The sequence below is a fragment of the Cervus canadensis genome, chromosome X (genome assembly GCF_019320065.1).
Source record: "Cervus canadensis isolate Bull #8, Minnesota chromosome X, ASM1932006v1, whole genome shotgun sequence".
In the NCBI taxonomy this organism is placed as follows: Eukaryota; Metazoa; Chordata; class Mammalia; order Artiodactyla; family Cervidae; genus Cervus; species Cervus canadensis.
This window is the reverse complement of record NC_057419.1, coordinates 10,449,357-10,460,914: the sequence shown is the minus strand read 5'-3', so window position 1 is coordinate 10,460,914 and position 11,558 is coordinate 10,449,357. Positions and strand designations below refer to the sequence as shown.

At 46.9% G+C, this 11,558-nt stretch overlaps 1 long non-coding RNA gene across 3 annotated transcripts in view; it reads right to left on the bottom strand.

Annotated features, from left to right (window-relative positions):
- Nucleotides 1-609: 609 nt before the first annotated feature.
- The window catches only part of LOC122434557, a 31,893-nt gene continuing 20,944 nt past the window's right edge, over nucleotides 610-11,558 (bottom strand). For all 3 annotated transcript variants that reach the window (XR_006267411.1, XR_006267409.1, XR_006267410.1), the window contains one exon: nucleotides 610-890. This is a non-coding gene — a long non-coding RNA (uncharacterized LOC122434557). The remainder of the gene's footprint in view (nucleotides 891-11,558) is intronic.

The following is an 11,558-nucleotide window of genomic DNA, read 5'->3' as shown; positions in this document are numbered from 1 at the left end:
CCCAACAGGGTCCTCAGTAAATGGGGTCGCAAAGAGACATGACCACGCAACTTGAGCACACACATAGCATTACTGTCTAAAATCCCGAATCGCTCTAGCTCAGAGCCTCTAGAGAGAACTAGATTTACACCGGAATCACAGAGGTGAGTCGTGGGAACTGGGTGCTGCTAAAATCTACCTACTTTGTGTATACACTTTCCACCAATCTTAGTACTAACACAACTCTATCCTTGCCTTGGGAGGTGGTGTTGTGTCTAAATTTTGGACCTCTGGGGAGGCTGTCTTTTGCAAGATCAGTTTGACTTTAGGATAAGAGTTTCAACCTCTGGTCTGCTTCGAGAGTTATGACTTATCCACAAGCTTTAAACTCCACAACGATTTACCCCTTCATTAACTAGGCATTCTTTATCTATCTTGATCCCTTTGGATCTATGTTTTCCTTATCTCCACAATCTTATTACTGGACTCAAGAAAGTCTGTTGATAAATAAGCAGTTTCATCTATGATGAATATCCAGACGTTGCAGAGTTTCCTGAAGTAGCTTTCTAGACAAAAATATACAGCTGCGACACTTTATGAGTAACATCTGTTTTAAAGAACAGGCTTTTATTAGCATTATAAATGAGCACCTTAAATAAATATAGAAATCTCAGGTCCTAATCAGTGATTTTCCTGTCCAGCCTGGGTGCATAGTCGCTCGGTCGTGTCCGACTCTCTGCGGCCCCATGGACTGAAGCCCGCCAGGCTCCTCTGTCCATGGGATTCTCTAGGTAAGAATACTGGAGTGGGTTGCCATGCTCTCCTCCAGGGGATCTTCCTGCCCCAGGGATCAAATCAGAGTCTCTTACATCTCCTGCAAAGTCACGCTGGTTCTTTACCGCAAGCGCCACCTGGGAAAGGGAAATGAAATAACTCAGTCGTGTCTGACTCTTTGCGACCCCATAGACTGTAGCCTACCAGGCTCCTCCGTCCATGGGACTTTCCAGGCAAGAATACTGGTGTGGGTTGCCATTTCCTTCTCCAGGAGATCTTCCTGACCCAGGGATTGAACCCTGGTCTCCCGAATTGTAGGCAGACGCTTTACCGTCTGAGCCAGCAGGGAATTCTAAATAGCGCCACCTGGGAAGCTGCTCCTAATTCTATCTATTGCTATATTGTGTTCTGGAATTGATACTCAAAGGGAGAAGTTCTTTGATGATTTTCCCATCTTTGGACCATTCTTCCTTGAGATACTTTTACCCTGTCAGAAAGCTTACAGCATCTTTTCCTTGCATCTTTTCCTTTAAAGTTGTTATTAAGAAGGAGAATAACTGGGATAGATAGATGCCTTTCATTTTCTCAGGCTCACTATAAAATCTAAAAGCCCCTTTCTCTAGGGTGGTTGGCTCTATTATTCCTAAAGGTCACGGTCCTTCTTCCTGTTATTGTCACGTTGAGTCTCCAGATCCCCTCTAGAACAGGGGTCCCCATCCTCTGGGATCTAAGGTCTGATAACCTGAAGTGACGCTGAAGTAACAATAGAAATGAAGTGAACAATACATGTAATGCGATCAAATCATCCCCAAGCTACCCCTCCCACCCCGGTCCATGGAAAAATTGTCTTCCATGAAACCGGTCCCTGGTGGCATAAAAGTTGGGGACCGCTGCTGTCTAACACCTCTCCAATTTCATCTTGTTCATCAATTTCACCTCTTCACTTTTCAAAAACCTGAATGATAGGATCATTTCCATATTTCACCTTCCAATTCACCTTTTTAAGTACCCAGCATCCACTTCCCTCCTCTAATTGCAATTTTAAATATTCAGACACCATCTCCATTTAATCTTTTTTTGGTGTGTGTGTGTGCGTGCTAAGTCACTTCTATTGTGTCCGACTCTTTGCGACCCTATGGACTGTAGCTCACCAGAGTCCATAATCTCCATTTAATCTTGATGTATGGCCTCTCTCTTCCCTGACTGCTCTTGATCCCTAATCCTTCAAATCCTAATGACGACACTCTTGAGTAGATTTCTCATGGATGTTTAAATGTCAGCGCAGTCCCTGTTTCGTGTGCTTATCACGATGGATGGTGGTTTATGTTCCGTCTCGTCTTTCCTCTGTTTGCGGAGTTGGGTGTTGACACACCTCAGCTGAGAGTCCCTTGGACTGCAAGGAGATCCAAAGAGTCCATCCTAAGGGAAATCAATGCTGAATATTCATTGGAAGGACTGATGCTGAAGCTGAAGCTCCAACACTTTGACCATCTGATATGAAGAGGCGACTCGTTGGAAAAGACCATGATGCTGAGAAAGACTGAGGGCATGAGAGAACAAGGCAACATCATTTTGGTGAAAATAAGTCACTCACTGGAAAAGACCCTGATGCTGGGAAAGATTGAAAGCAGGAGAAGGGGACGACAGAGGATGAGATGGCTGGATGGCATCACCGACTCGATGGACATGAGTTTGAGTAAGCTCCGGGAGTTGGTGATGGACAGGGAGGCCTGGCGTGCTGCAGTCCATGGGGTCGCATGCTCGTTTGGTGTGGCTGTTGGCATCAGGATGAATCTGAGACCAGCATCTGTAAGTGACATGTTTCCGAGGACCCCTTCCACGTGGCCCGAGTGGTATAAAGAGCTCACTTGCCAATAGAGGAGACATAAGAGACACGGGTTTGATTCCTGGGTCGGGAAGATCCCGTGGAGGATGGACACAGCAACCCACTCCAGTATTCTTGCCCAGAGAATCCCATGGACGGAGGAGCCTGGTGGGCTACAGTCCATGGGCTTGCAGAGTTGGACACAACTTAGCTACTGCAAGGATTTTGCCAGCCTCCTAACAGATACAGACTCGAGACACACTTCAAGACAGGGACCACGTTCTCCAGTCTGTTCCTTTCCTCTCCTCTCAAAGCGCCCCCAGATGGGCAATTATTTTCTCCTGTGTTGTTCCCCTCACCCTCATCTGGATTCTAGCTGTCTACTCTTGAATTACAAAGGATGTGTCCAGTGTGAAGCATTCCTTTACCTCTGAACTGCCCTTGGATGGAACCGCCCTTCCTTATCTGTATTTCAAAGGACGGGGAAATCTGGTTTGGTGCAGTCCATGGTATCACAAAGACGTGGACACGACTGAGCGACTGAACAGCAAAAATCTATATTTTGTATCTGGGAAGCGCCAACTACAACCATTCTTTCATGACATACGCTTTGTTCATTTTCATTGGATTTGGAAAAGAGGAAGTTAAATTGAAGTGCTCAAGTTATCTTGAGCTGAAAATCTCTCCTGTCCAGTCCTTGTTTAATCTGGGCTAATCAACTCTGATTCCTTTAATCTACCTGCACGTCATTTATCCCTTTCATCTCCTTTAAGAGTCTTCACTAAGCCACGTCTAATGTCATTAATGCCCTTTTAAGTAAGGTCATACACACTGGATGGAGGTTGGTAAATATGAAAGAATATCATCCAGAATGCAACTGCACGTCCATCCAACAATCACAAAGTCTTTATTTCACAACCTATCTTATGTACAGAAGGCTTCCTTTGTGGTTCACTGGTAAAGAATCTGCCTGCAATGCAGGAGACCCTGGTTCGACTCCTGGGTCAGGAAGAACCCCTGGAGAGGGGATAGGCTACCCACTCCAGTATTGTTGGGCTTCCTGGGTGGCTCAGCTGGTAAAGAATCTGGTTGCAGTGCGGGAGACCTGGGTTTGACCCCTGGGTTGGGCAGATCCCCTGGAGGAGGGCCTGGCAACCCACTCCAGTATTCTTGCCTGGAGAATCCGCATGGACAGAGAAGCCTGGTGGGACTGCAGAGAGTCGGAAAAGACCCCGCATCGCAGCCAGATTCTTTACCAGCTCAGCCACCAGGGAAGCCCACTGTATATAATAATGAAGTGAAGTCGCTCAGTCGTCTCTGACGCTTTGCGAGCCTACCAGGCTCCTCCGTCCATGGGATTTTCCAGGTAAGAATACTGGAGTGGGTTGCCATTTCCTTTTCCAGGGGATCTTCCCGATCCAGGAATTGAACCTAGGTCTCCCGCACTGCAGGAAGACTTCACCGGCTGAGCCACGAGGGATACAGGTTTTGAAATAAAGACCTGTGACTATTGGATGGACAGGCAGTTGCACTCGGGGTAACACTCTTTCATATCTACAGAAACCCATTCAGTGTGTGTGATGAGGGGAGCCCAGTGAAGATCCAGAGGGAAAAAAAAAAAAAACCCACACACACACAACTGGATATAGTCCACGCAACTCAAGGAGTCTCCAAAAACTCAGAGCAGAAACGAAAAGGCATAGGGCAGCTCCTGGGACTGGATGGAGCTGGAGATGAAAAGGTAATTCACACGTCCGTACTGCAGCTGGGACAAACGAGAATCAACGCCTGTTCCTTTGTCTGGACGGTATTTGGAGTCCCAGGGGAGAATTCACCGGGTCTAGTCCTGGTCACTGCTGAGTCCTTAACAAGGGGCAGAAAGGCCATTTGGTACCCACAGTCCAGGCTTCCCTAGGGGCTCAGTGGTTAAGAATCCGCCTGCTAAGCTGGAGACTCAGGTTTGACCCCTGGGATGGGAAGATCCCCTGGAGGAGGGCATGGCAACCCCACTCCACTATTCTTGCCTTGAGAATCCCATGGACAGAGGAGCCTGGCGGGCTACAGTCCACGGGGTCGCAAAGAGTCGGACACACTTGAGTAACCAAACAACAACAGGAAGGGACAGTCCCACCAACACTACACAGTCTAGCAGATGGGGATTCTCCCACAGAAAGTTACAATGACACTTCGCCCAGAAAGACAGATAGATAGTTGGTGGCAGAAAAGGAAAGAAAAGAGCATCTCCTGTCTCTAAGTCAGCTCGTCTTTGGCTATCCACTGGCTCATCGCCAGGATTCCTACAGCGGACACAGATTCCGTCTCCGGAGCTGGGAGAGTTTTACCCCTGCCCCGTTCTCTGCTCCTGCCTCTGTATTTTATCCTCCATTAGCTTGGGCATCACATATTATTACTTCTTTGGCCACAGGCTCCGAGAGCAGCGAGGACCCAGCTGAGTCAGCAGGCCGCCCAGGCGGGAGAGCGGCTCTGAAGCAAATCCCCGGCCATTAATTTTCTGGTTTTCGATGACTGCTCTTTGCTTCCACAACGCGGAAATGGTGCTGTATTTTAGTTACAGCTCTTTCAAGAAATCTTTCCTGTTCTTTTGGCTGTTGCAGCCCGCCACTGGCTCTTTTCAAGAGCCCGTGTCTTATAGAGAACAAAAATAAGACAATACCAGATTTTAAAATAACTGTTAAGAAGAAATCTGCCATCTGGAGGAACACGGTTGTCATTTACTGGTTTCTGCTTCTACAGGTAGGGCAATCTAGCTAAAGAGGGATGTTTGCCCTCCTGTAATAAATCCGTATATGTTACCTAAGATATATGAAGAACTGTATATAGATCCCGCAAGCTGACCCAACATGTGACATGGGGGTTATGAAATGCTGGTATCTTGGACTCTCAATGTTGCATCTGATTATCCTTTTGGTAAATGTCATATGATCCAATTCCTTACAACCATCAGTCAGTTCAGTTCAGTTCAGTGGCTCAGTCATGTCCAACTCTTTGCGACCCCATGGACTGCAGCATGCCAGGCCTCCCTGTTCATCACCAACTCCCAGAGCTTGCTCAAACTCATGTACATCTCGTCGATGATGCCATCCAACCATCTCATCCTCTGTTGTCCCCTTCTCTTCAAGCCTTCAATCTTTCCCAGCACCAAGCTCTTTTCCAATGAGTCAGCTCTTACGAATCAGGTGGCCAAAGTATTGGAGTTTCAACTTCAGCGTCAGTCCTTCCAGTGAATTTCCAGGACTGATTTCTTTTAAGATGGACTGGTTGGATCTCCTTGCAATCCAAGGGACCATAAAGGAGTCCAAATGTCCAAGTGGCAAGTAATTCATAGACATCCCCTTTTCCACTCATATTAGACTAGCAAACAAAATAGGAATCACCCGAGATTCTCTGGAAAAGGGTAGAAAGTAGGTATTTGGGGCTTAGTGGGGTCATAGAAACTCTATGAAATCAGCCATAAAGTTGGATGAAGGAATGAGTGAGACTGCATTTCATTATAACGTTATTTACGAATAACATCCACAAAGAGTCAGAAATGACTGAGCAACTGAAAAAAACAATTACTTACATAAACAGGCAACAGACCAGAGTTGGCCCAGGGGTTGTCATTTACACACCTGCGGCCTCAAATTCTGCCTTCTGCACCAATACATTGAGTTCTGATCAATTCAACAACAATGACAGCAAAAATACTTGCTACTTTTTTAATCATTTATTTAATTGTAATATTATTTATCTATTTACTACATATTTATACATATATAGAGGAGGTTTCCCTGGTGGTTCAGCTGGTAAAGAATCCACCTGCAAAAAAAAAAAAAAAAAAAAGAATCCGCCTGCAATGCAGGAGACCTGAGTTTAATCCCTGGGTTGGGAAGATCCCCTAAAGGAGGGCATGGCAACCCACTCTAGTATTCTGGGGTGTGTGTGTGTGTTTGTGTGTGTGTGTGTGTGTGTGTGTGTATACATATATATATGTGTGTGTGTGTGTACATATATAGGTATATGTATATGTATATATGTATGTATATATTCTACAGAGGTAGTAATATCCATCACAACACAATAAGATAGTTATCTCTATTTTACAAACCAAGAACTGAGCTTAGGGACCGAATCTGGTCAATATCTCCAAAACATCCAATCAGACATTTGGATTTGGTAGTTTTAGCAGTTTTAGTCAGGATAGGTTGAGTTATGCTGCAACGATAAGCAACCCTCAAACCTCCAAAGTGCAAACCAACAGGAACCTGTTTCTTCCTTAAGGAGAGTCCCGTCACTTCTCCAGGTCAATTTCCCTCAGTGCAGCTGTCCACTCCGGTCTGCTCACAACTTATATCAGCTCTGAACTTACCCATTCTCCCGTGTTGCCGACAATAAGAGAAGTCTAGACAAGTACTTTCTAACTCCAGCACACGTACAGATCACCTAGGATCTTATTCAAGTGAAGCTCCAGATACAAGAGTTTTGGGGGTAGGGTCTCAGCTCTGAATTTCCATCACTCCCCGGCGATGCTGGTGTCTGGTGACCACATTCCAAGTGGTATGTGGTACCCTGGCAAGACAATGATGCTATATGGAGAGAGAGACATCTGGTCAACGTCATGTTGACCCAAACAAGGCAGAGTGCTCTGCATAACTTGGGAAAAATAAGGAAGTGGCCTTTATTGCTTTTGTACGGTATACAGGAAGCACATCTCTTGGGATATAGTTGGAATTCCTAGTCAGTCCATGCCTGGTTGCCTTCCAAGTCTTTGCCCAGGCCACTGTGTTTCTCTACTCATCCTGCTGACAGTCAATCAGTTCTGACTCCCATCCTGTCAGCCTGGAATCCACCTTGCCCTTCAACCCTGAGCCTACATCTTTAACTCCCATCCCCGTGCTCTGCAGAACGTGGTACCCGAACTGGGAGCATAAGCATCATGGGGAGTTTGCTAGAAATACAGAATATCAGACGCACTCCAGACCAACCGAGTCAGAATCTGCATTTTAACAAGACCCTTAGGCAACATGCATGCACAGTCAAGGACACAGATCACGCTCCAGAGATATCACCTTGCCGACAAAGGTCCATCTAGTCAAGGCTGTGGTTTTTCCAGTAGTCATGTATGGATGTGACAGTTGGACTATAAAGAAAGCTGAGCGCTGAAGAATTGATGCTTGACTCTTGAGAACCTCTTGGACAGCAAGGAGATCCAACCAGTCCATCCTAAAGGAAATCACTCCTGAATAGTCATTGGAAGGACTGCGGTTGAAGCTGAAGCTCCAATGCTTTGGCCTCCTGATGCAAACAGATGACTCAGTGGAAAAGATGTTGCTGCTGGGAAAGACTGAGGGCAGGAGGAGAAGGGGAGGACAGAGGATGAGATGGTTGGATGGCCTCGCCGACTCGATGGGCATGAGTTTGAGTAAACTCCGGGAGTTGGTGATGGACAGGGGGGCCTGGCATGCTGCAGTCCATTGGGAATCACAAATAGCCGGACATGAATTGGCTACTGGACAAGAATAAGCAGTGTCAGATGATTTTAAATTCTTCCTAATTTTGGATATCTTCTCATCTAGGAAAAGAGGGAGGGGGTGGGTATATTCTGATAGACTTGAATTAAACTAAAAAAACTGTTTTCATCAGCACAAAAGCTTTGATTGGAACATTCAAACCCTTACCATTGCCTTGAGGAAGAGGAATATCCAAGCGAGTCGAGAGTGCTTTATAGAACATTCCAAAAGAAAAATTCTAAAACCTCAGAAGGCACGTAAATGTCAATTTTTTTACTACAGTCCCTGAATGAGCAAAAACTTCCTTTTCAGGGTGTTCAGTGTTAATGTGTAGGAAATATCTGGTCTTTCCATGTTGAATTTGTATCCTGCAACTGCGCTGAGGTCATGGATTGCTGTCTCCGTTTCTGTGTGGAACCTGGAAGTTTTCGACATGTCAGAGCAACGTTTGCCCTTGTAAATCCCGCATCTTTGTATTACCGCACTTTTCCCTACAAAGACGTCTGCCTGACTGATTCATTACTTAAAATAAAGAGATCACCGCAAGGGGCTGAACGAGATGAGCACAACCCTGAAGGGTTGGATGGCTGAGACCTCCAAGCCCTTGGCTGCGATACTCGAACAGTGATTCAGAGCTGGGAGAAGCGCTCCTGCCTGGCAGGCTGGCTGATTCCCCAGCAGCTGGCAGTGATGGGCTCTTTTATTCACGTCCCACGATCAGAAACAGAGAACGTACTCAGAGAGAGCCACGGGGCAAGGAGAAGGCAAAACCACTCCAGCATCCTTGGCAGGCTCATCTGTTTCGCCAAGTCGCTTGGTAAAATGAGCCAATTTTCTTCCAGCGCTGGCTACTCACAGCCTGGCTTTTTCCTCTCCGGCAGTCATGGGTTTTTAACCTGAAGCACGGATGGGATGGAATGCCTAAACAGGCCTGCAGAGCTTCCAAAAGCAGGCTCCGCCTCCCTCATGAATATTTAAACGGGCGCATTGGTACCTTGACCCTCAAATTCCGAGGGGCTAAGATATTACACGTCCCATTGCCTGATACAAGAGGCCAGGAGATGAAAACAAAGGCAATATTACCAGCGTGGGAAGAAATATTATCCTGAATAATTTATAGAGCACTACGACTCATTGGAAAAGACCCTGATGCTGGGAGGGATTGGGGGCAGGAGGAGAAGGGGACGACAGAGGATGAGATGGCTGAATGGCATCGCCGACTCGATGGACGTGAGTTTGAGTGAACTCCAGGAGTTGGTGATGGACAGGGAGGCCTGGCATGCTGCGATTCATGGGGTTGCAAAGAGTCGGACACGACTGAGCGACTGAACTGAACTGAACTGACCGATCCTATCAACTCGAAGGAAATGAAGTTCCGGATAGCCCATCTCCTGGCACTGAAATTAAAAGAAGCTGCGGAAGGATTCAAGAGGGTTGAGAGGCAGGAAAAAAAAATTATGATCAGGTAAATTCTTGACTGTGGTCATCTTTTCCTTTGGGGTAGAACTTGGTGAGTGTAGATGTTAAAAAGATCAGAGTCGGTCTGGCGCTAGGGCTAAAGAATCCGTCTGCCAATGCACGTAGATGTTAAGAGATGCGGGTTCGATCCCTGGGTGGTCGGGAAGATCCCCTGGAGGAGGGCACGGCAACCCACTGCCGTATTCTTGCCTAGAGAACCCCCATGGACAGAGGAGTCTGGTGGGCTGTGGTCCAGGGGGGTCGCACAGAGTCAGATACAACTCAAGCAACTTAACAAACACACAGTAAGGAAGAGAGAAAGGACATCTGAAGGATGCTAGCTTGAGTCGTAAGCCACCTTTGTCCTGCTGGTAACACCAGGACCCACTTGCTGACTCTTCCTCCGGGTGGGGGTCCTGCCGCTGAGTTCCAGCTGAGTGGAAGCACACCCCGCTGGGAGACGAATTCCCACCCCCATACCCTTTCCACTTGACCCACTTAAAGCCACAGCACTGAGAACCTGGAAACTACAGAGTATCGTGGTTGCCTGAGATGCAAGGACATCTGAAATCTGAAAGTGAAAGTCGCTCAGTCGTGTCCGACTCTTGGCGACCCCATAAACTATACAGTCCATGGAATTCTCCAGGCCAGAACACTGGAGTGAGTAGCCTTTCCCTTCCCCAGGGGATCTTCCCGATCCAGGGAGTGATCCTAGGTCTCCCGCATCACAGGTGGATTCTTTACCAGCTGAGCCACAAGGGAAGCCCCAGAATACTGGAGTGGGTAGCCTATCCCTTCTCCAGGGGATCTTCCCGACCCAGGGATCAAACCCAGGTCTCCCACATTGCAGGTGGATTCCGTACCAGCCGAGCCACCAGGGAAGTCAGAAATGCAAGGACGGTGTGGGTCCCAAATGTCTGACAGGGTAACAGCTGCAAGCCTGTTAGGCACACCCATTGCACCCTTTACTGGAAGGAGAATCGAGCCTCTATCACGTGCTGGAATTATTACACGTGTCTGTGTTGTGCTTCAGCATCTAGAATTTCCTAACTACTAACACGGTATCTGAGTGACCTCACACAGGACAGTCCACGTGTCTGACATTCTGTGTACTCATCAGAAAAGAATCTTATAAGAAGGAAAGAGAGCCAGCAAAATAAAAATGCTTCATACGCCACAGCTATCATAACCATCATCTGACGTGAATGTAAACATTAGCTAATTCTCGGGATTTCCCTGGTTGTGCAGTGGGTGAGATTCCCACCGGAAGATCCCCTTCCAGTCTTCTTGCTTGAAGACTTCCATGGACAGAGCAGCCTGGCGGGCCACAGTCCATAGGATCGCAGAGAGTTGGACATGACTGAAGCAATTTAGCATCAGTGGATAAGACTCCACAGTCCCAAGGCAGATGGCCTGGGGATTGATCCCTGCTCGGGGAACTAGATCCCACATGCCACAGCTAAGAGTTTGCATGCTGCAACTAAGACCCAGCATAGCCAAATAAATAATACTCTTTAAATTCAATAATTCTGACCTAAATACACACCTAAAATTTAAATGTACCATCTTACTGAGTCTAAGCACCATATATGAAATTATCCTATGCCTTGCAATAGATGTGCATACTCAGAGTGACGTTTCAATTTTTTTCGTCACAGTATTTTAAATAAAGGTCCAACTTTCTGCCTAGGGTGTTAGAATTGGTAAAGGGGCATGCTGTCTGCTGGATTCTAAGACAGTAACTGACAGAGCTGGTGTTCCTACAGGGTGAAGCCACATTTCTCTGCAACCTCCCAGCCACATCAGCCCTGAAAGCTAGAAGGCTACACAGTCAAGGTCAAAGGAATGAAATCCAGCCTGGTCTGCAGCCACCGCTAACATCCTCAGGGTGGCAGACTACAACGACATCACAGGAAAATAGGACTTTCTCATTTCCCGACAGTAAATGTACTCCCTGAGACTCAAAGGTTTAATACAATGATCCACAGAAAGGTACAATCTTGTCCTAGCAG